The sequence below is a fragment of the Puma concolor genome, chromosome A2, assembly GCF_028749965.1.
Source record: "Puma concolor isolate L17-30 chromosome A2, mPumCon1.1.hap2, whole genome shotgun sequence".
Lineage (NCBI taxonomy): Eukaryota > Metazoa > Chordata > Mammalia > Carnivora > Felidae > Puma > Puma concolor.
The window spans coordinates 133,884,309-133,907,459 of record NC_141668.1 but is presented as its reverse complement, the minus strand read 5'-3'; the positions used below and the strand labels follow the sequence as shown (position 1 = coordinate 133,907,459).

At 41.2% G+C, this 23,151-nt stretch overlaps 1 protein-coding gene across 6 annotated transcripts in view; it reads left to right on the top strand.

The window, feature by feature from the left end:
* MITF (melanocyte inducing transcription factor) overlaps window positions 1-23,151 on the top strand; it is a 227,473-nt gene that overhangs the window by 81,125 nt on the left and 123,197 nt on the right. The window contains exon 1 of one of the 6 annotated variants that reach the window (XM_086697612.1): window positions 6,091-13,006. The exons of the other annotated variants lie outside the window; for them this stretch is intronic. The gene's annotated coding sequence lies outside the window, so the exon portion shown is untranslated. Of the gene's footprint in view, window positions 1-6,090; window positions 13,007-23,151 lie in introns of those variants that run through there. 6 annotated transcript variants of the gene reach the window in all.

The window sequence follows — 23,151 nt, the reverse complement described above, 5'->3', positions numbered from 1 at the left end:
CTGCATCTTTGATCTTTGCCAAAGTGAGTTTTGGCAAATGTTTATTCTCATCATCTTGGGTCTTTCCTGTTATTGGAATCCTTTGTGACTCTACCTGATCGTTAACCCCACGATCCTGAACATATGAGTAGTTGAGTGATTTCTTCTCTGGTTTAAAATATGCCCTCCAGCCTGCATTTTTGGTTGCAGAATGACCAGAGCTTGGACGAAAGGCCATGGCTGACACATACACAGGCCTGAAATTATCTTGTTACAAACAGTGACCACATTCATGTAAATGGCTAAGCAAAGGTCAAAATATGAGCAACATTATTTATGGCCCAGTGAGCGATTTGTTGTTCAAAGTCTGTCCTCTTTTGTTAGAATACTGGTATTATCAACGTCGGTGCCAGGCTGAGGGCTGTCTATACAGTGACTTAGTACAAATCAGGGAGGGGACAATTGAGATGTATCCCAGGAAACCAAAACCCCACACCTGACCCAGAAGTAGTGCTATTCTCTGTGCTGTCAGACTTGTTTGTTTGCCTATTGACACGAGAATTTTCCTCCCCGTCTATCAGTGGTGTCATCTGTAGCTGGGGTAGTCCTCACAGGATTAAGTGAACATCTGTGGCAGGCCTGCGGGGTATTGGGGTATTAGAACTTACTGTAACTGCTTGCTGTAGGGTCTGTGCTGGTTGTCAGTTTATTGTCTCTCAGGTTCAGAGTCATCCTCCATTGTCTGTTCTGTACAATGGATATGGACTGTGAATGTTCTTCCTTTGCCAGCTGGCATGATGTGGAGCACTGTTCGGAGAGCGTCCTGGAGAGACATTGTAGGAGGAAGGAGTTTTCCTTGCTGGCTTTTCCAGCCCCTGGCTCCTGCGGCATGAGAGACATCTCTAGTGCTTGTTTCCTGCACTGCATGTGCCTCTACTCTCCCCCAGCCCCTGTGGCAGGGTGCTTCTCCAGTGCCAGGCTCCTGTAGTGCCTGGTGACCAGGGCTGCCTCTAGTAGCCTGCAGCTTCCTCTGACCTCCCTACTTGGGCAGTTTTGGAGCAGTGTGCCTCTGGCGAGCCACCTCTGTGGGGAACCGCTTTCCCTGGCAAGCTGGAGGATGGATTCCAGTGAGTTCCACACATGCAACACCACAGTGAATTTCCCGCTCTGCCGGGAGCACAGTGGAACCTGGATCTCAGCCCTGGGGAGTAAGGCTGTCCCTTCGGCACTGAGGCTCAGCCCTAGAGGTGTGGCTGCTCCTTGTATCTTATATTCTTAAAGGTTCTGTTCCTATTAATTTCTCGTTATAACTCATAATTCCCTCCATGAAACTTTCTCTGTTGAAATTACTGTGCCGTTTCTCTCTCCTGTTTGGACTCTGTCTAATACAGGGTCTCATCTCATAGTGTTAGGTTCTGTGCTTGCAATGCAAGAAACAAGTTGGTAAGAGAGCCTATTGGATTTATACAAAGGAGCATGAAATAAGAGTGCATAGGCTACTGTGTATTTCTCTGCATTCTTTTGATCAAATGAACACATCTTACAAAATTCTGGAAATTTGTAATTATCTGTAGTACAGGAGGAGGTTAGTAGTTCTCTTGGTTCTAGAATAAAACACCCACGAAAGATTTTGTCTGATAAATTGGCCATTCTGTTTTTCGTGGGAGCTTTAGACTGTGTGAAGAAGCTCTCTCTCTCAAAATAAATAAACTTAAAAAATAAATACATAAAGGGGCGCCTGGGTGGCTTAATTGGTTAAGTGCCCAACTGTTGGTTTTGACTCAGTTCGTGATCTTACAGTTCATGAGTTGAAGCCCTGCATTGGGCTCCAGTGTGCAGCCTGTTTGACATTCTCTCTCTCCCTCTCAGCCTCTCTCTTTGTTTCTCTCCCTCTTTCTCAAAATAAATAAATGTTAAAAAAAAAATAAAAGTCGTTACTTTAAGATAAAAAAAAAGAATATATGAACAAGGGTGCTGATAGGACCCATTTGGTGAGTGGTAATTCTGTTTCTGGGGATTGTCTGCAGCACTTAGTATCTACATCGATAATCCAGCGTTGATGAGATAGAGGTACATGTCAAGCTTGTTTCCTTCTACCCTAGAATCATGTGATAAGCTTGCAAGCGGTTGCTCTTTTGTTCCCCTTTTCTGTGTGAATGCTGCAGCAATGTGATAATGGCAAGTGTAGGACTCAGAGAAAAAGAAAAGACCAGAATGAGGTGCCATGAAGATCTTCTGGTCTGATCCCTTCAGTCTTGTAATGGGGAAACTGACCACAGGTGAGGCTGAATGCCTTGCTCTGGAGTATGCACCTAGTAGGGAATGAAAGAGTACCCTAAGACAGAGTTTTTGATCCCTAGTCAGTTGTTTTTCCCTGACTCCCACCTTTTAAATTTCTAATGTATTTTTTCTTCCTATTTAAGATTTATAAAGCTTGAGAAAATATAGTACGCACTCTACTAAAGAATATTTGAATCTAAATACATGAAAAGGACAAACCAGAAAGTGCCTTGAGTATGTGAATCATTTTTTTTTATTAAAAAAATATTTTATTGGGGCTCCTGGGTGGCTCATTTGGTTGAGTGTTTGACTTCAGCTTGGGGTCATGTTCTCACGTTTCATGGGTTCCAGCCTCGGGGCTGGCTCTGTGCTGACAGCTCAGAGCCTGGAGCCTGCTTCAGATTCTGTGTCTCCCTCTCTTTCTACCCCTCCCTCGCTCATGCTTTCTCTCTCTCTCTCTCTCTCTCTCAAAACAAAACAAAACAAAACATTACCTAAAAAATAAAAAAACACTTTATTGAAGTGTAACATATGTAGAGAAAAGTGCGCTTACTATAAGTGTATAGCATGATGAATTTTGTATAAGTTGGCCTTCTGTTTACAGCATGCAGTCTAATTCATAGAACGTTACCTTGTACCCCTGATACTCCCTTCTTGTGCCATTTGGTCGCTAACTCTCCCAAGGGTAGCTACCATCCTGGCTCTTAACAGCATTGGTTAATTTTGCCTGCTTTGTACTTTTTGGAAATGGAATATCCTATAGTCAGACAGTAACTACTCACCTGTGCCTGGCCTTTATTAATCATGGTTATGTTTGTGAAATTCATCCGTGTTGCTGTGGTTGGTTGTAGTTCAATTGTTTTCAGTGCTATAGTATTTAATTGTATGAATCTTTTGGGATTTATTTATTCATTCTACTGTCGATGGGCATTTTCTAGTTTGGGGCATTTACAAATACTGCAGCTATGAACATTTGTCATTGTTGTTACTATTTTTTAATTGTTTGGGTATGAAAAGACTGCCAGGTATGAGCTTAAGGGCACAAGCTTGGAATTGGACAAACTATTAATCGTGTGTGATCTTGGCCAAGTTTTTTTTACCTTCTTGAGCGTGTCTCCTCGTTTGTAATGGGCATATGAACTCCAGTCTTGCAGGATTTTGGAAAGAAATGGATAAAATGCTGGATGATCTGCATAGCGCTTGACATAAAATGAGTACTCACAGAATGGAAGTTGCTATTACTTTTTTATTTATTGATTGATTGATTGATTGATTTATTTATTTATTTATTTATTTATTTATTTATTTATTTTTGAGAGACAGAGCACAAGGTGGGGATGGGCAGAGAGAGAAGGAGACACAGAATCTGTAGCAGGCTCCAGGGTTCGAGCTGTCAGCACAGAGCCCGACACGGGGCTCGAACTCAGAAACCGCGAGATCATGACCTGAGCCAAAGTTGGACGCTCAACCGACTGTGCCACCCAGGCGCCCCACTATTATTTTTTTAAATTAAACTTTTGTAAATTATAGCAAAGCACCCATGCAATTTATTCTTTGTATTCTATTGCTTTTACATAGTGTTTCTTTTTTCTTTTCTCTCTCTCTTGTTTTTTTCTTCAGAGCGTGCACAGGCTTTGTTTGAATCTTCTTTCTGTTCCCTCTCCCTTCCTCTATTCCACTCTTTATCTGCCTGTTATAATCCAGGTATAGGGGCAGAGATTGAAGAACAGAATTTTTACCAGACTTCACTCATCCCTAAATCTTCTCAGTTTTGTCATATAGGTTCACCATTATTCTGCTATTTACTTAACGTTTTTTTCTGATTTCGCATTTAATCAGCTCACTTTCTTTTACTTTCCCTCGTCCAAAGATGCAAGATCCTTGAGTTTGTGGCAGTATTTCGAGAGTGGTTCTTTACCATCAAAAACATTTCGTGTGCCATCACTGCGTGTTACACTTTTGAAAACATTCCATTGAGCAGGGTCCTCCCTTATTGGAATTCATGGCCTGTGGATAGAGGTAGACAATTGAGCAAATAGCCCTACGTCGTATAATTTTGCCCGTGTCCTTTGTTGTTGCCACGGTCTTGGCTCGCCTCCTCCTCACCTCACACCAGCCTCTTAATGCCAGTATGGCTCCTCTTCAGCCTCTCTTTCGAATTAACCTAGGCCGCCTGTGGTTGATGGCGTGGTCCTTCTCCAGCCCTGCCACTGTCACTTGGTTCCTGTAGTAAGAACTTGAGAAAACTCAGCTTTACCATGAAGTCTTCAACAAACACTACAGACCTGGATACACACCAGGAGAAGGTCCTTGTGTCAGTCAGTCCTTGTGTCGGCCAAGTTTTGCCGCATTGACAAAGGACTGCAAAATGTTAGGGATTTAGAAAACAATCTCAGCCTGGCAGTGGCTGTGCTCGGTGTCCCTTTCCTTCTCAAACTAAGACGTAAAGAGCGGCACCTACTTGGAACGTATTTGTCTCGAACGGAAGGAAAAGGGAAATGGTGGAATCACACGCTGGCTCGTAGAAGAACCTCCCCCTGGGAAGTGGCACATGGCAGTTGTACGCGCGTCTCGTTGGCCATAACACGTCAGTGGCCAAGCCTGGTACCAGTGGGAGGGAAATACCTTCCTCCTGGAAGGAGCAGTCAGTAGGAAGGGACGTGGCAAGAAGGGGCAGCGGAGTCAGGTTTTCAACATTTCATCGCTTTAGTAGATAGGGTTTCTGGGATATATAGCTCCCAATTTTTTTTTTTTTCCATTGTCAGCTTTATTAAACAGCTTTATTCTTTTTTTTTTTTTGCGGGGGGGGGGGGCTGCACATCAGTTGATGTACTTCCATGCCAGCAAACAGGCAATGCCCAAGATGTACAGAAGACGTAGGCTGCAAGTCAGTGGCCCAGGTTCCCCAGTGACTTTCAGCTTTCTTACAAAAGTCGGCCTGAGCATCAGTGACCTCAGCAGCCTATAAAAAATGAGGAATCTCAATTTCATCCTTGGATTCAGTACATATTTACTATTTCTGCCAGATGATGTGATAGAAGCTCTATGAAGCTTGAAGGCCATGGTCTTGAGTTCTCCTTCTAGGAAATTCATGTTATAAATACAATCAAGAATACCCTCATTTTGGGGTGCCTGGGTGGCTTAGTCGGTTGAACAGCCAACCTCCCATGATCTCGTGGTTCACAAGTGCAAGCCCCATGTCAGGCTCTGTGACAGCTCAGAGCCTGGAGCCCGCTTTGGATTCTGTGTCTCATTCTCTCTGCCCCTTTCCAGCTTGCGCTCTGTCTCTCTCTCAAAAATAAATAAAAACGTTAAAAAATAGTCTCGTTTTTATTTATAGTTGACCTAAAACTAGGATTACTTGCATGAGTACTAGCTAACTAGTCAGTCAGTCCATATGGACTGCTTACACGGCTTCAAGCATGCTTTTCTCCAGAATGGATGTTTAGTTGGCCTTTGAGGAAAATCATGAACTCATTCCAACTTAAGAAAGCTTTGTGAATGACTAGAGCTTTCAGGATTGTGTTTATATAGTTTCAAAGATTATGGGGGCGCCTGTGTGGCTCAGTCGGTTCAGCGTCCGACTTCGGCTCAGGTCATGATCTCGCGGTTCGTGAGTTCAAGCCCCGCGTCAGGCTCTGTGCTGATGGCTCGGAGCCTGGAGCCTGTTTCGGAGTCTGTGTCTCCCTCTCTCTCTGACCCTCCCCTGTTCGTGCTCTGTATCTCTCTGTCTCAAAAATAAATAAACGTTAAAAAAAAAAAAAGATTATGTTTTGTTTTTTAGATGAAAGATAATTTAAGAAGATTAGCTAGCATCCTCATTAACCTGGAGCTATTTTAATGGGGAAAAAAAGGGCAACCTGTTTTCTTCTTAGGAAGTCATATATTAGTTTAATTTATAAATTATATTTAATCAAATTTTATTTAGGTTGTATAGGATAATTTTCAAGTACAGAATGTTAGCTCACCTAGAAAACACTGTGGTTCATGTGAACATCATTTTATTAGCATTTTTAAAACCTCATCATACTAGTTTATACAATAAATGTGTTTCTATAAAGGTACAGATATATAAATAAAGAAGATAAATATATAAAGATTTTGGAAATGGATGAAAGTCACCATGGTACTTAGGTTCCTAAAACCAATCCTACAATAATTATTTTCCTAAATGTAGGACCTATTATAAAATGAACATTGTGATCCTGATATCTCTTTTTAAATCTTGGGATGATTGGGAGGAAGTCATAATCAATATATTAACATATTTTTGGAGTCTGATATTGTGAGCATCATGGATAGACTTTAAAGTCAAAATAAGTATTTGACAGAATTTTAATAGGTAGAAGAATTTAATTTTTTTATTATCAGATGGAGAGCAAAAATATTTGCATCTGCATTGAATACTGGACTTTCCAGTGTGTGTGTGTGTGTGTGTGTGTGTGTGTGTGTGTGTGCACGTGCATGTGTGATCTAAGACTCATGCTATTCTAAGTGTGACGCATGAGTTGGACTAGTTCATGAGCTGTGTTGCTGGTCTGCAGTGAGATAAGAGCAGAAATTTAGAGTGTTTAGAGATGTTTATAGCAACTGAACAGAGTAATTTTAGGTCTGTTGAATCTGATACAAACTTGGGCTTGCATATTTGTGTGTGTTTTGTTTTTTTCTTTCCATTTGTCTAAGAATTCATTTTTATTTTACTTTTTACAAAAGTATTGGTCTATGATGGATTTGGGAAGAGAACGAAACTGGTAACACGATTGATTTGGGAAGCATTGGTGAGAAACCTGCATTACTGTGGCAGAAAGGTGGTATAATTTTTAATATTTCATGTGACATTCCATATGATGTGGAATAGTGTGGCTTATGTTGTCACTTTACTAATCCCTAGTATAGTCGTATTCCCTAACCTTTCCAGCATAACTGTTCTTTCCATTTAATGGTGTCATTTTGCTCTTCTTGCTTCCTGGAGTGATTTGCAAAGAAGTATTCTTTGGATTTATTTATTCATTCAACCATTATTTACTGAGCATCTCTTAGAACAGTGTGGCGGGTACTGTTCTAAGCATTGGGAGTTCAGCAGTAACAAAACACGTATACAATCCTGCTCTCATAGCTTATATGAAAAGAATTAAAACATATAAATATGCATGTATATACAGGCACAAATATGCATACACACATGAACTATGAGGTGGTTGGTTGATCCCAAGTGTCATCCAATTCCACTTATGCCTGTCTGATGCATACTTTCCTCTCCTTGGATATTACGATCACTGTTGATGTGGTTTTGTGTCTGAATGCTATTGTTGACAAAGTAAGAGTCCCCAGGTGACAGATATAGGTGGCTTCCCCTAGGGCCACTGATGCTTGAGCGTGGCTTCCCCATATTGGTGAGGACAGTGGAACAAATAAAGCCTCAGAGACTGGAGGAACTTGGTGTTCACTGTCCTGAATCGCTGTCTCCTTTTGGGATGCCATTAAATGTAGAGTTCAATTGGGTACATTTCTTTGGTTCAGCAGGAAGGACTATGGTCTTCTGCAGGACTGTGTTCCAATCCCGATAGTCTAGAGTGTAGCACTGGGGAGGCACTGACCCTCTGAAATTAGGACAGCATTTTGTAGATGTGTACTTTTCTGGGGTAAGTCACCCAACTTTCATCAGCTTCTGTAAGTGATTTATGACCCCCAAAGCTAACGAATCATTGGCGAACAGGGGCCTCCCATGCAATTTATAGTTCGGCCCCTATTATTTAATCTGGTTTCATCTCCTCTTGTTTCCTCCCTTGAGCTTTTCTGCAATGGCTCGACTGGTCTCCTCACTGCTGCTCCCGTGTGCCAGGCACAGTCCCATCTGGAATGTATCATCTCCAACCACGCACAGAATTCATCTCCTCACCTCCTTTAAACCTTTGCGCAGATGTCATCCTCTGGGCTTCCCCTGACTGGTGGATGTAGAGTTGTATCTCTTTCCTGGCCCTGACTTGGTCCTTTTGATGCTTCTTGCTCTGCCTTACTTGTATTCCTTTAACATATTTTGTGGCTTAATTATTTCTTGAATTTGTTGTCCGTGGACACTCTACAGGGATTTTTGCCTCTTTGCTCACTGCTATATCCTTAGCACCTTGAACAGTGTCTGGCACATAGTAGAAAGATGGTGGCTTCCATACCTTCTGAAGGAGGAAGGCTTTGGTGGTGTGTTTATACCCCTCAGTCATCTTTCTGCGCCCTAAAGGGACAGGGCCAGTGTAGGGTAGGGTAAGCAAGAGAGGTGGATGTCCTGACTCCCCCAAGGACTGAAATAAACATAGTAGGTGTTCATTAAATATTTGATGAATAAATGAATGAATATGGGATCTGACTCTCCCCTTCAGAGTGTACCACATGGAGCTTAAATTTGGCCTGTTCAGCTGAGATTCCTCATGTTGCTCTGTGTGTACTCCCTCCCATAGGTTATGGTTTCGTGGATCTTAGTTCTTATGTTGCCGTAAATTGGCTTTCAGTGCATCTCTTTACTTTTCTCTCCAAGTTTCCAATATTCCATCTTTGTCTTGCTCAGTTTTGCTGTCTATGTCATCTTACTGGACCCTAGACTCTCTAAGCATTTATAGACAGTACCTTAGGCAAGTTAGCTGGCCTTTCTATCCCCTGGCTTCCTGATCTGTAAAATGGGGGTGATAACATATATGACCTTGCAAGGTTGCTGTGAGAGTGAAATGAGATGAGGCTTGTTAAGTAGATTAGACAGGACCTGACATAAATATTGGTTGCAGTAATGCTGATAAAGATACAAGCATGTCATGGCTCAGCATCATGCGTGGCATGTGCAGGCACAGAGTAAATGGCACTTGTCGGAGTTGTTATGCTTTTTCCCAACCCTTTATTACCACCACTGATGATACCGTTCCAGAGAGTCATTAAAGATTGGGGCGTTAGCAGAAGACCGTAGAGGAGAGTAAGCGTTGTCTTCCTTTCTCTTCCCGTCCCTTCTTTGACCTCGACCTCCACCTCTTCCTCTGCCTCTTCTTCTTCCATGCTTGCTCCCTTGCCAAGCCTTGGAAGACCTTTCAGGGCTGAAACTCCCTCTGCTGTGCAGTGTCACGGTGGTTGTCACCATGATACAGCACTCAGCCTTTTGTGCCACATTCTCTTTGAGCAGATAGCAGTAGGAAACTTGCATGTTCCCCTGAGACATATTTCCACCCATGTATGCAACAACCGTCATGATTTCTGGCAAAGGTTTTATTTTTTTGGAGGGCATTTCAAGGAGCTGCCCTGTAAGCCTCTGAATGCATGAGTTGTTTGTTTTTTTCTTTTTTCTTTTTTCCCCTCAGTGACAGGTTAGTAAAACTCCCCAGATTTGAATCTTACAATCGATCAATCAGCAAAGGTTTATTAAGTATATATATTAAACCTTTTTGTTTTTTTTTTTTTTTTTGAGCAGCAGAATGGCATGGTGAAAGGCAGGTTTTAGAAAGATTCACCTGGGGACTGTGTGCATAGTTGGTAGAAGGGGGTGTTGTAAATCCAGTAGAGAAGGGAGAGAAGGATATATCATAGGAATTGGTAACAGTCAGAACTGCAACAGTGCCAGTGGCCATGGAAGCCTGGGTGGTACATGGGGTACATCTATTTTCAGATTTCTTAAGCACTGCTGGACAGTCTCCCACGACAGTTTACCAGCAGTGTCTGTGAGGTCTGGAAGCTCCCCATTCTTGCCAACACTTGGTTACTATTGCTGCCTAGCAAATGCTGTGAAAATACAGTGATTGGAAAACACAACTATCATTTTCTTATCTGTTGTGGTCTCTGTGAGCCAGGCATTCAGGAGGACTGGACTGGACTGGGAAGCTGTGGCTTGGGGTCTCTCATGACGTTGTAGAGAAATGGTGGCTTCCGTACCTTCTGAAGGGGGCGGACTTTGGTGGTCAGTTTTTACCCCTTCTTGTCATCTTCCTGAGCCCCGAAGGAACAGGGCCAGTGTCGGGTAAGCGAGAGAGGTAGAATCCTGGTTCTCCCAGGGATCAAAATAAACATTTATTGAGCACCTGCCGTGTCCTAGGCCTTGTGCAGGGTGTTCTACTATAATAGCAAGTGTTTAATTGTCTTCAGCACGATCCTTCCTTCAGAGTTACCTTCCTAGACAAGGCTTTCCTTAACAACCCTACTAATTAAATATGCTTCCCTTTTTATTTCCATCTTACTGCTCAAATTATTACCTCTGTAACTCTTTTCTCTATTTATACTGTGTAGTTGTTGGCTTGTTTGTTACTTGTCTGGTTTCCTCCCCCCCACTCCCTGGTAGCAGAATGAGGGTCCATGATTACAACGACTCTGTCTCTTGGGTGCGCCAACTCTTTACTGAGGTGAACGATAGGAGAGGTGAAATAGAGGGCACCAGAAAAATTTGAATTTCAGAGCAGAACATAATATTTTAATGTAAGTATGTCCCCAGTATAGAACATTTTAAAGTATAAGTATATCCCAGATGTGGGATTTGCTTATACTAGATACTATTTGTGGTTTATTTGAAACTCAAGTTCAATTTGATGTCTGGTAGTTTTATTTGCTACATCTGAGCACTCTAGTACCTGATATTTGAGCGTAGTGTATATAGCACATAGTCGAAGGTCAGTGAAGTGTTTGAATGAATGAATGAGTGAATAAATGAAAAAGTTCATTTCTTTCTCCTGAACAGTTTTGCAAGGTGGGTATTATTATTTTACAGATAGGGAAATTGACGTTCAAAGAAAATAGTAAGCTTGCCCATGCTCCGAGAGATAGTTGGTATAGGATGGGGATATGAGTCCAGTTTTGAAAGCTGCTATCTTTGGCTTTTAGTTAGCTCTGTTTTCTTTCCACTACATCATGTTGCCTTGCCTTGTTAAGAGATTTCCTCCTTGTAGCACATTTCTTCACTGTATCAACAGACAGCTAAGCTTGGTTCAGTTTAAGTAGAAAGAGTTTATTACACAGAATATTCAGGAGCCTGGGACCCTTGGGAGGCCAGTGAAGCAGCCTGAGGCTGAGTAGTGAGGAACTACGCCCCAGCACACTATATAGAACAAGGACACTGATGTAGCTACCTCTGGGTGCACACATTGTAGCTTGCAACATTGACCTCACTGAGGCAGACCATTAAACCATACAGCCAAATCCTATACCCCTATGCCTTCCAGATGTAGCTGTTTCTTTCCTTGTCAGAGCACAGGTCTGCACAGTGTGGCCCAGGTACATCTGATTGGTGGAATGGAAGGCACATATCTTACCCTAGCTGCAAGGGAGTCTGGGAAAGTGAGCCCTTGGCTTTCACCATGGAAGTTGTCTCTGTCTCCCTCTGAACTCATAAGAAGAAGAATTCCCCCAAACCCAGGAAGTGTCTTAAAAGGTGCTGAGTAGCCTAAAAGATAATACACGTCCACCTAACTAATACCTGCTTCAACCTTTGTTAGCATAGTGCCTTCTAAGTTTTTAAAACAGGTATTACTTTCTACCTGGTATGAAAACAGGAATTACATTTGGCTGAATTTTTTAATCTGCCCAATGAAGGACCAAGTCTGTGCTCCCTGGAGCCAGTTGATACATTAGTAAATAAAACTCAGTTCTTCTTGTGGTGGGATTTTACAGGTGACTTTAAATTTATGTATATTTTTCTAAATTTCCTATCACAAACATTTGGAATAAAAAGGAAAGTCTTCAAAATTTGGTAACTGGGAGAAATCCCGTGAACTTCCTTATCCGCAATTCTGAAATCCAGAAATCTCTGAATATTGAAGCATTTTTTTTCTTTTTTAAATTTTTCTTCATTTGGCAGAATTAGCTGACCTGAAATGACATGAGGCTATTTATCATCTTTATTGTCTCAGTTTAATATTCATATGTTTCCAGCAGAAATATTAATGCACTTGATTATGAGCTATTGCCCTATCCCACTGGGGATATTATACTGTGTGTGTACTGTTCTCTTTATAAAATCTGGAAAACTCTGGTGTCCAAGACTTACCAGTCCCCAAGAGTTTCTTTGAAGTGTGTGTGTGAATACACAGGCATAGTATGTAAGTAGAAATTTGTGGAATGACATATTAAAAGCTTTGGGCCAGTGATTAGCTCTAAGAACAGGGATTAGATGGGAAGACAGTGAGGGATCAATTTATCCTTCCTATTCTTCAGTATTTCTAATAATTTTTATAGCAAAATAATTGCCTTTTTCAATGAAAAAAGAAAGAATTGGCTGGAGGTTTTATTTATTTGGGAAAACAGTGGTGATATTATTATTTTTTTGGTACTATTAATTTTAAAAGATATTTTGTCAAGCAGTCTGTGCCTTTACTTATTACTTCAACATTACCCACTGCTGACAAGGACCCCCAGAAAATTAAGTACACACCAGGCAGTCTGCTGCCTTTTGGACAGTAAGTGCATGCTGTAGTGGCAGGAAATTTGCATCAGCAAAAAAACACTAATTTTGCTTAGAAAAATAAAATAAAGGACTCAAAAATGTGATGAGTAAATGAAACTAGTGTTATTAGTGATGGGTTTGGCATGTTTTACGAAGTCTGAATGATTACTCATCCACTGTACGTTTGCAGAAGTTCTTTAACAAAAGCCAGATGCATACGTAGTAGCAGGGGTTAGTAGGTGGATGAGAGGATTAAACCCAGCGAGTTTTTGGAGCATTGGTTTGTAGCTGTTTTTGGCTTGTCAACAGGCTGCTTTTCTGAGTCAGCCTATAGGATGGCTTCCCAGGGTAAGTCTGATTTTGCTTTTCTGGGTTTAAACTATAAGTGGTGAAGGAGGTCTGACTAGTTGCCTTTTTTTGCACTGGATTCTGTAAATTAATAGTGCCTGCATTTCTTCTGTGAGAAAGGCATTCATCTTATTCCAGCATTTTCCAGTGTTCCTGCTGCTGATTTTTATAGCTTTGCCTCACCTCCCCCTAAGCTTGAAAGTGGAATGCCCAAGTGCTGAAAGAATTTGCAAGGGGAATTGCAAAGGTCATATGTAAGTTCTGCGGCTGGCGTGAGGAGAGCAATGTGATTGAGCCCGAGCCCTTTGTGACCCTTTCTTTTAAAGAGGATGTTTCCAATAAATTAGTGTAGCACACTTTATGTGGTTGTTTATGACCTTAAAAATGGTTTAGCTATTGCTGAGTGGCCATTACTGATGCTTTATGACATGTTATAATGATTTCAACCTGCACACTTTTTTTTTTTTTTGGATTGGAACAATGTCATGCATCAGTCGATGTGAAGCTCATTTTTTTTTTTTTTTCCTCTTAAAGGGACTGGGGAGAACATTCAAGATTAGAATAAGTCCCTGGATTCTAACCCCAAAGAATGTTGGTTCTCGAGGTCGGAATAAATGAGGATTCGCCAAGTTCTTACAAATGAGCTTTGTAGTAATTGCTGATGAAATTATAAAACCCCTGCTTTTCCCACTGGATATTAAATGCCCCTTTCATTAGCTATAGTATGGGGAGCAAAAGCATGTGATTTTTTAAAAAATGTTTAACCGTAGCTAAAAAAGGCAGTTTTCATTTTGTGGCTGCTCTTTTCCTTCCGGTATCTAGCACAGTCGAGGACTTTATCTTCTTGTATCTTCTTAGGACACTCTGATGAATAATGGGGTCTGACTAGCTCTCTCTAAACGGAAGAGCGTGCGGAGGATCCTGGGCTGGAGGGTGTGGAAGAGCCCAGTTGCATCCTCCGCCAGCCATGGGTTGGGGGTACTGCCCTTCCCCCCTTCCCCACCAGCTCTCAGGCTGACCGAGGTCACTGTGATGTGAAGGCCAGGCCATGTCGGTGGCTGATACCTTCTCTGAATGGCGCTTACATCTCTGTGGGCTCAGAAGGGACCTTACCTGAAGATTTCTGTTCATTACTGTTCAGTACTCCTGAAAGAGAACATTGATATTGCTCTAAATCAGTCGATGAGTCCCACCTCAGGAAAGACTGGGTAAGGGAATATCCGTTGATTTTTTTTAAAAAGTGAAAACATTCACATGAGGAGCCTATAAAATAGGCTTTAAAATTTGAAGCACCCATGTCCTTAGTGCTGTGTGTGTCACCTAGAAATATCTGGAGCCCAGACAGTCTGAAGCCTCTCTGCCAAGGGCTCCCTTGGCAGTTGGAGGTGGTTGATGGGGGGGCACCTCTTTCTTGAGCATTGGTAGTTCTTGTATATATTTGGAGAAGGGGAGCAAAGGTTGCAGTAATCCAACTGGTCGGTTATTTAGGAACTTTTTTCTGCTGATAAAAGCAAGAGTATATCATGGAGTAGAATTGAGATAAAATCTGAGGCTGCAAAGAGATGTCTCCTTTACTGATGGTGGATTCAGACACTGCCCCCAGGCCTTGCTTTCAGCCCTCCGGGCAAGGATGTGAGTGCTGTGCTGCGAGATTTGTGGTGGTGGGAAAGTTAGGGGGTTCGCTTTCACCCCTTCTCAAACCCAGCCTTCCCAGGAGTTTGTAAAACAAGGTGAAGTTGTGAGGTTTGAGGAAAGTTAGAGCCCATGGGGAGCTGGACACTTAATCCATCATGTTGCACACACAGAGAGGGATTTGGACTGAAGGCTTAACCACCACTGCCCCCCAGCCTCTGGAAGTTCTTAAAATAATGAAACAATTGTCTTTTTCAATGAGAGGGAGAGAAGAGTGAAATGTGGAGATTGGTACCTGAAGATACCTTGTGACCTTTTTCAGTGTTTTTTCCTCTCTTCTGGTTTGGAACTTGCACAATGACTAAGCCAAGCCAATCTTTTTTTTTTTTTTTTTTTTCTTTTTTCTTTCCCTGTAAAGGGTAGAGTAAAATCAATTATCAATGATTTCCAAAAAGATTATTATATGTATTATGGGTTGTCAAGCCTCTTTTGATTTTGTCCTGTTGCCCTTATTTCTTGTTTTTTTTTTAGCATCTCATCAAATGGCAAGAGTGGATGAAATACCAAATAGCTTTTTATTCCTAGTTGTTGTTGCTAGTTAGGGAATTCAGCTTAAACAGAGAGAATGGCAAACATATTTCACATTTAGTAGGAAGGAAAATTTAAGAATATATATATTTGAGAGTCACCTGGGTGGCTCATTGCACCTGGGTGGCCCAGTTGGTTAAGCATCTGACTTCAGCTCAGTTCATGATCTCTCGGTTCATGGGTTCAAGCCCCATATCTGGATTTTTGCTGACAGGGTGGAGCCTGGAGCCTGCTTCGGATTCTGTGTGTGTTTGTCTCTCTCTGCCCCTCCCCCACTCACTCTCTGTCTCTCTGTCTCTCTCAAAAATAAAACATTAAAAAAATAAAAAAAGAATATTTATATTTGAGCCAATCTTTGATTGATACATATGCATCTGTGTATATATCTGTATGTGACTATGTCTTGCACTTAATGTATCTCCATCTTCCATGTAATACATTCATATATTTATATCTGTCTATATCTTCCGTGTAATATATACATATATTTGATCCCCCACACATATACATGTGTATATCTGTATATCTTAATCTGTATCTTGTATGTAATTTACTAAAATCCTAAATCTGTATTCATAAAAAAATCAAATCTTAAAATAACTCTGCTGGAAAAATAAAGAGGGAAAATTAGTAGGCAGTCTTCTTGATACTTTAATGTGTGTGTTTACTACTTAGAAATATTCAAATGCAGCTTTGTTTCCTATAGGTAATTTTGGTGGTACAATATTTGAAAAGGTGACAGATAAAAGGGCAGAATGTGGTCCTTGAAGCTGTAATTTGCAGGAAAGTAATAGTACAAGTCCATTTTCTTTTCCACATGTGCTATTTATATAATTTATATTTTTAACAAATCTTAGAACTAGAATGAAAATAGTGATTAATCTTAAGGGCAAGAAATGTTGTAATTATGCCAAATTTGGAAAGTTAAAGAAATTTTCTTGGTGGTTAAGTACAGTCTATTGAGTATTCTAATTTGTATGTCACAGAGCATAGTGCTAAGCAGATAGTGTGTGCTCATTAATGTTAAATGATTGAGTCAGTTTGTCAACACTTCCCCCCTGCCCCCTCCCCCCCTGGAAAATAAGCATATTTGACTTAGAAATGGCGGGTCAACTTTTAAGCCAAGTTAAGATAAGTAGGTCAGATGAAGTAACACGCATAGCAGGGATGGTCGTATTACATATGCAAAGACAAAAGACTGAAAATGAAACATAAAAATGTTTGGATTTTAAGATTGTGGATGGTATTTATTTTTATGCCTTTTTTGGCTTTCTTTTAATTTTCTAACCTGAGCAGCTACGTTCTTTGGGACTTAGTACTTTCATAAAACATATTAGGCTTCACATAATTATTTGTTAAATACCAGGTTAATTAATTTATAATAAAAAGGATACACATCAAATAGGATGTGAATGATGTCGGGAGTACAGAGCATGGTAGCTTTGAATAGAACTTACATTGTAGCAAAATTAATCTTTCCAATTATTTTATGTCGAGTCCTAGGAGAGTCACTTCTGCTATAACACAACATATGCATTTCTAAAAAAAATCACCAGGCTAGGCAAAATCATGCAGTAGACACCATGGAGTCTATTAGAAAAAATTGGGTTAGAGGTACTATACTCAAAAACTTTATCACTGACATATTAAGAGAAGAAAAGATAGGAACCTAGTTAAAAGAGTAGACAGTGTTATGCTTGTTAAATGGTTAAGCAATATATAAATACAGCAATAAACTTGGTAGTTTGCCTTGAAAAGACCTGGTGTTTGCTTGTGGAAGTGAGTGTTAGAAGGACAGTAGCTTGTAAATTACAGTGAGAGGGTGGAAGGAAGCTTATCTGAAATTGATGGAAAGTTATAGCTCTAGAAGTGGATTGGTGTACATAATGTGCATGGTGAACTGTGATAGGTGCCAGATGTTTGAGGTGTGTGCATTTTGTGTGTTCCTACATGGCTCGATTCAGTGGGGTGCATTTTCTGTGTTTACCCACTGCCCTTGCAAACAACATAATGCATAGCAAACCAAAATTCATTTGAGTTAGGTGCAAATTGGTCTCTCACGTGTCAATCCATGTATCAGTTGTGAACAAACTTGCATTTTAGAAACAAGCGTTATAGCAGAACTGAATGGACATGAGATAGATGAAATAAAGCTGCACTAGTCCTACGTATGTCAAGAGCCCAGGTTGGAATCCACCCTCACTATCAGCAACCCCCCCAGGGATTCCATTAAGCATTGCTGTGCGGTGTAGAACGTGATTGTCCTGTTGTTCATCACCTGGAACAGATACAGAACAATGCTCTTTTGAGACGTTTGGTCCTGTGTGTGTATCCTTCCTTGGCCAGTGACTGGAAGTGTCCCAGATTCTTCAGCATTCACAGAGTTCAGCCCCACTGCCAGATGGACCGTCCATTAAAGTGAATGGCCTTGAACTTATCGGCCCCATAGAATACCTCCATCCGGGACCTAGTCAGGGAATCTATCTTGAACATGGTGCTACTCAGTACTTAATCAAATCCTGCTGTGAAGGGTGCCTGGGTGGCTCAGTTGGTTAAGTGTCTGACTTCAGCTCAGGTCATGATCTCGTGGTCTGTGAGTTCGAGCCTCAAGTTGGGCTCTGTGGTAACAGCCCAAAACGTGGAGCCTGTTTTGGATTCTGTGTCTCCCTTTCTGTCTGTCTCCACCCTCACACGTTGTGTCTCTCTGTCTCTCAAAAAGGAATAAACATGAAAAAAAATTTTTAAATGCTGGTGTGAAAAACCAAGATTTAGGAATTATAGTTTGAAGGATGGAGGTTCATCCATCCCTTTGGATACTCTAAAACAGTGGGGGAAGGAGAGAATGTTGTTTGAAAAATTATTTTCCAAGGTGGCTTTAGCTTTGGTTTGTGAAATAACATTAAAGAAAAGCATGAGAATTTTATATTGATCCCAAAGGGTAATTGGTTAAAAATTAGTTAAGGGAAATCTGTAAAATCAATACTTGAAATAAACCAGACCAGCAGAAATCTCTGTATCTCAGAATTTGCCACCTGTCTACCCTGCCTTAGTTCTACTAAATTATAGTTAGTATGATGCCCTTAGCCTCTTTTGAAGGTCATTATAAGATAGAGGCCTATAAATCTTGAATGTATGGGGTGCTTATCTTGTGGATGTTCTAGAGGCCTCTGGACTCTTGGGAGAAGTGTCTCTCTGGTTTCAATACCACAGATGACTGTACTTCTTTGCAGCTTTGGGTTAGTTTATGGATATAGTTAGTCATGTAACTGATCATGTCTTCTTCCTCTTTATGGTCACACACATGTTTTCTTTAACTCACACATGTTTTTTTAACCAAAAGAAAAACTAGTTTGCCAACATTGGAAAATGGGAAGATTACACACAAGCATGTTTGAATTTCTGGCATTTCTTGAAAAATCAGATCTGGTAACATGGGGCTCACATGTCTCCATGGCAACCATGGGAGTCAGTAATATTATGGCATTTTCCTTAAAATAAAACAGGTACTCTTCAGTTGCTTTTCTACCTTTACTCTAACTGCTTGGCCCCCATAGACATTGGACTCTCTGTCCCCATCTTAGAAAGCAGTTTGTGACCCACCTGTAAAAAACATGCAGACCCTATTTGCATTTTATATACTAATTTTATTAAGTTCATTTTATTTTTTTTAATGTTTATTTATTTCTGAGAAAGAGACAGCACGTGAGTGGGGGAGGGGCAGAGAGAGAGACACAGAATCTGAAATAAGCTCCAGGCTCTGAGCTATCAGCCCAGAGCCCGATGCGGGTCTTGAACCTACAAACTGCGAGATCATAACCTGAGCTGAAGTTGGACGCTTAACCGACTGAGCCACCCAGGCGCCCCTTATTAGGTTCATTTTATTTTTTTCTTGAATTCTCTTTCCTTCATCTTACTACCTTCATCCACACACATTAACTTTCTGTCGTTTCATCTTCATGCTGTGTGCTCTTACATGAGCTCCTTTAAGTCCTTTAGGGAAGAAACAAATGAAAAGTGAAATAATCAGAGAAGGAAGAAGTTACTCTCCTGTTTTTAACTTTTTGTCCAACAGGAGTTTAAAATGATTTCAGTGCTGGGACACCTGGGTGGCTCAGTCGGTTGAGCATCCGACTTCAGCTTAGGGCATGATCTTGTGGTTCACGAGTTCAAGCCCCACATCGGGCTCTGTGCAGACAGCTCAGAGCCTGGAGCCCGCTTCAGAGCCCGTGTCTCCCTTTCTCTTTGGCCCTCTCCTGCTTGCGCTCTGTCTCTCTCAAAAACAAATAAACATTTTAAAAAAATTAAAATTATTTCAGTTCTTTCTCTGACTTATTTTAGTGTCTACATGATTCTACCGTTAGGATCTCTGTAAGTATTTGCTATCTGTTTGTAATACTTCACAGAAACTCGGAGAGACATTGTTTTGTAGCAAAGATTGGTTGACTTTCCATGATCTTGCGTTAAGAACTGAAAAGCCAAGGATGTCAGAATAGCTGTTCATTCAGTTATAAAGAGGGAGGGTTAGGGTACCATGAACCTCCTTGGAGGTTACTTGCCAACTGCAAAGACCATGAGAAGTCATCATTCAGTGCCCTACAGTTGGCCCTGCCGTGGCACCTGGGGAAGTGGCCAGAGAAGACCATAGGTGTCTGAATCTTGCTGTTAGATGTGAGGGTAGCCCAAGTGGTGTTGATAACAGCTCTGAATTAATGTAGAAGCATTATTTTTCATACAATTCAGGTGTCCATTTTCCTTTGACAAATCTGAAGACCCGCTAAGAATGAGCCAGCATTCGCCCCAGGATGGGTTTGTGTCTCGTTCACCACATCCTCCCATCTCTGTTCTCTCCATGACACTAAGGCTGAATGCCATCGCTCTGGATCTCTGCATTTCCTCCATGTGTACCCTGTTATTATTAATGCCCTGTTGGTGTACCACCCCAATTCATTTTGCTGGCTAAGGGTATCTCATATTTCAGCATATTTTCTACCTGCCATAGTTGCGTTCCATGTGCTTCACAGTCTGTCAGCTCTTTTCATAACGTTCACGTTTAATGAGTTGGATTCTTACTGGATTCTCTTCTCCCCAGTCTTGGGGTTGTAAGCTGCCACAGCAGGCGTATCATAAAGATAGAGAAGTAGAAAAAAGGACACTGGACTCATTCATGCAACAGTATTTACGGAGCACTGACTCTGTGCTCAGTACTGTTCCTATGCTAGGGATAGAGCAGTGAATAAAGCAGGCAAAAAATATGGGCCCTACTGGAGTTTACTTTCTGGTAAGCAGAGGTAAGTGCTGTGAAGGAGAATAAAGCTGGGAATAAAGCTGGGAATAAAGCTGAAGGAGAATAAAGCCGCTTTCATATGAAGCTGATAGATTGGACCTCGCCTCGGAGGTTCCTCTTGAACAGAGATGTGAATTAACTAAGTGACAAGCGAGCCATGCAGCTGTGTGGAGAAGAGCACTGTAGGCTGAGCAGGTAGTAGTAACAAGAGCAGAATTCTTGAGAAGGGAACATGCTTGGATTTGACATTAGATACAGCCTCTGTTTCAGTGTTGCCTCCCCTGGCGGTGTGAGTTAGGGTCAGTTGCTTTTGCCGTCTGGACCACGTCTATGTCTGGACCACGTCTGTGAACTCACCTCTAAGATGCTAAGATTCTCCACTGGAGAAAGACCATGCTTCTCTCTCCAGTCGCTACCCAAGGTCACATCTGGTCTTCAGCTCTTGGCACATGTTCAGTAAATAGATGTTCAATTAACAGATGGATACATTAATGGTTTTAAAAGCATATAAAGCATTTCAAAAGCAGGGTCTTAGCTAGGTATATATCACAGTCCCCTTTCTAGGAGGACTAGACATGACCAGCCAGGAGACACGTGTACAAGGAATTTTTCTTTAATGGTGAGTCTGTATTCTCTATGCTTAGCAAGACATGTCTACAAAGTACCAGTGGGAACTCTTAGGACCCAGGAAAGGAACCTGGGAGTCCTTGAAGGTTTCCTTTTGAAGGCATAAGCCTACACAGTAGAGGGCCAGTTCCCCAGATTCAACTTAACATTGGTACCCCTGCACAGGAAGGTAGACTGAGGGCAGGGACTCTGTCCTTGTTGTTGTATCTGTTGCTCATTGGTATCTCCCAACTTATAGCATAGTAGCTGTGGGCTCATAGTAGAAGCTTAATATAAATATCTGTTAAAGAGTGAATAAATCAAAACCAGCATACATTTTCAACTCTTTTATAAGCAGTGTGGGAGTCACAATGGAAAGGTACCGTGCACTCTCTCTATTTCCTTCCCAAGAAAGATACACTGGAACTAGAGAAGATCAAAAAGACTACAAGGGTGTCATGTGTTAATGTCTTGTTTGCTTTAACTCATTTACTTACTAAGCCCATTTGCAGATGGGGAAATGAAGGCTTAGAGCCAGTAAAGGGCAAAGTCAGGTAGTTTGAGTCCGGGGTTGTGTCCCTAACCCCCAGAAGGTGTTGCTTACAGGAAAGTATCACTAACAACTATAGAAATACAAATATGCAGGGATGTCTGTGTGGTTCAGTCATTTATGTGTCCTCCTTTGGCTCAGGTCATGATCTCATGGTTTGTGAGTTCCAGCCCCACGACGGGCTCTGTGCTGACAGCTTGGAGTCTGGAGCCTACTTCAGATTCTGTGTCTCCCTCTCTCTCTGCCCCTCCCCAACTTGCGCTCTCTCTTTTTCTGTCAAAAATAAAATAAACATTAAAAAATTAAAAAAAAAGAAACAGGAGTATGGAAAAATGCACTTAGGCTAGATGGACTGTGCTTGTGGCATTAGTAACTAATGATGCTTACTGTGATAGAATTTTCTTTCACATATGATAGGTTTTAGATGGAGAGAAAGAAAGATCTACTTTGTCAATCCTACTTCTCTTGTTTTCTTGTCTATGCTCCAAATTCTGTTTCTTGAGAATTTATCAGATTTTCTAAAAGGCATTTGGGAGCCCTTTCCTAACATGAATCTTCTTTTGGTTCTGGTAAGAATTTTCTAACTGTCATAATCACATTCCACAAGCTTCACAGCCTATCAGCTCTTTCCATCACATTCACGTTTAATGATGTGCTAGAAATACTATCTTTTTGTTGGCCTCAATTCTTCCCTTCTGCCCCCAACTCGTGAATACAACATTCTTCTGCTTGCTCTAGGACAATTGGGTTTTCTATTGCTTATTTCTGTTTTTGATAGGATGAATTCATTTACTACTGTGCTTTTGCAGGAGAACAAACTTAAAGCTGAAAGGAAGCTCGGTCAATTTGTAAGAGTCTCTTGGGCTCAGGAAAGATCCCTGGAATCTCTACATTTTTCTTTCATTTGTGTGCTTTAAAGTGAGGGGAACATTTTGATTTTTGTGGATGGTGTCAGCGTAGACAGCCGAGGGAAGCAGATATCCTGGCCAGCTTTTTGGGGAAGATGAGAATGGTTGTGTTTCTCATGACTTTATTTTTCCAGTGCTGACTATATGGCACTATCACTCCGGCAAATATTGACTGGCCATGGAACATTTTTAAGAGCAAGGGTTTCATGAATGTTCTGTCTATTACCATGGCTGAGGAATCACGACAAAATATTCTCTACATTTCCTCGAGCATTTGTGGATGGGTTCCAGCGTATTACTTTTATGTTAGTTCCTAGACCACATGAAGAATTTAAAATAAAGTATTACTGGACACATACCGACTAAGAAGAACTGGGTAGAATATTTGCACCATTTTCTTCTTTTTGGATAGTAATGCCATGGCAGGGATAGTGACACAGAAGAATTGGGTACAGAAGGGCTTTGCAAGAATGTATGTTCTCTGACTCTCGTTATGGACATGATAGTAACGACAGCGGCACGGAACATCTCTTTAGCTCTTGATAATGACCTCTATTCTCATTTAAGAAAAGAGCAG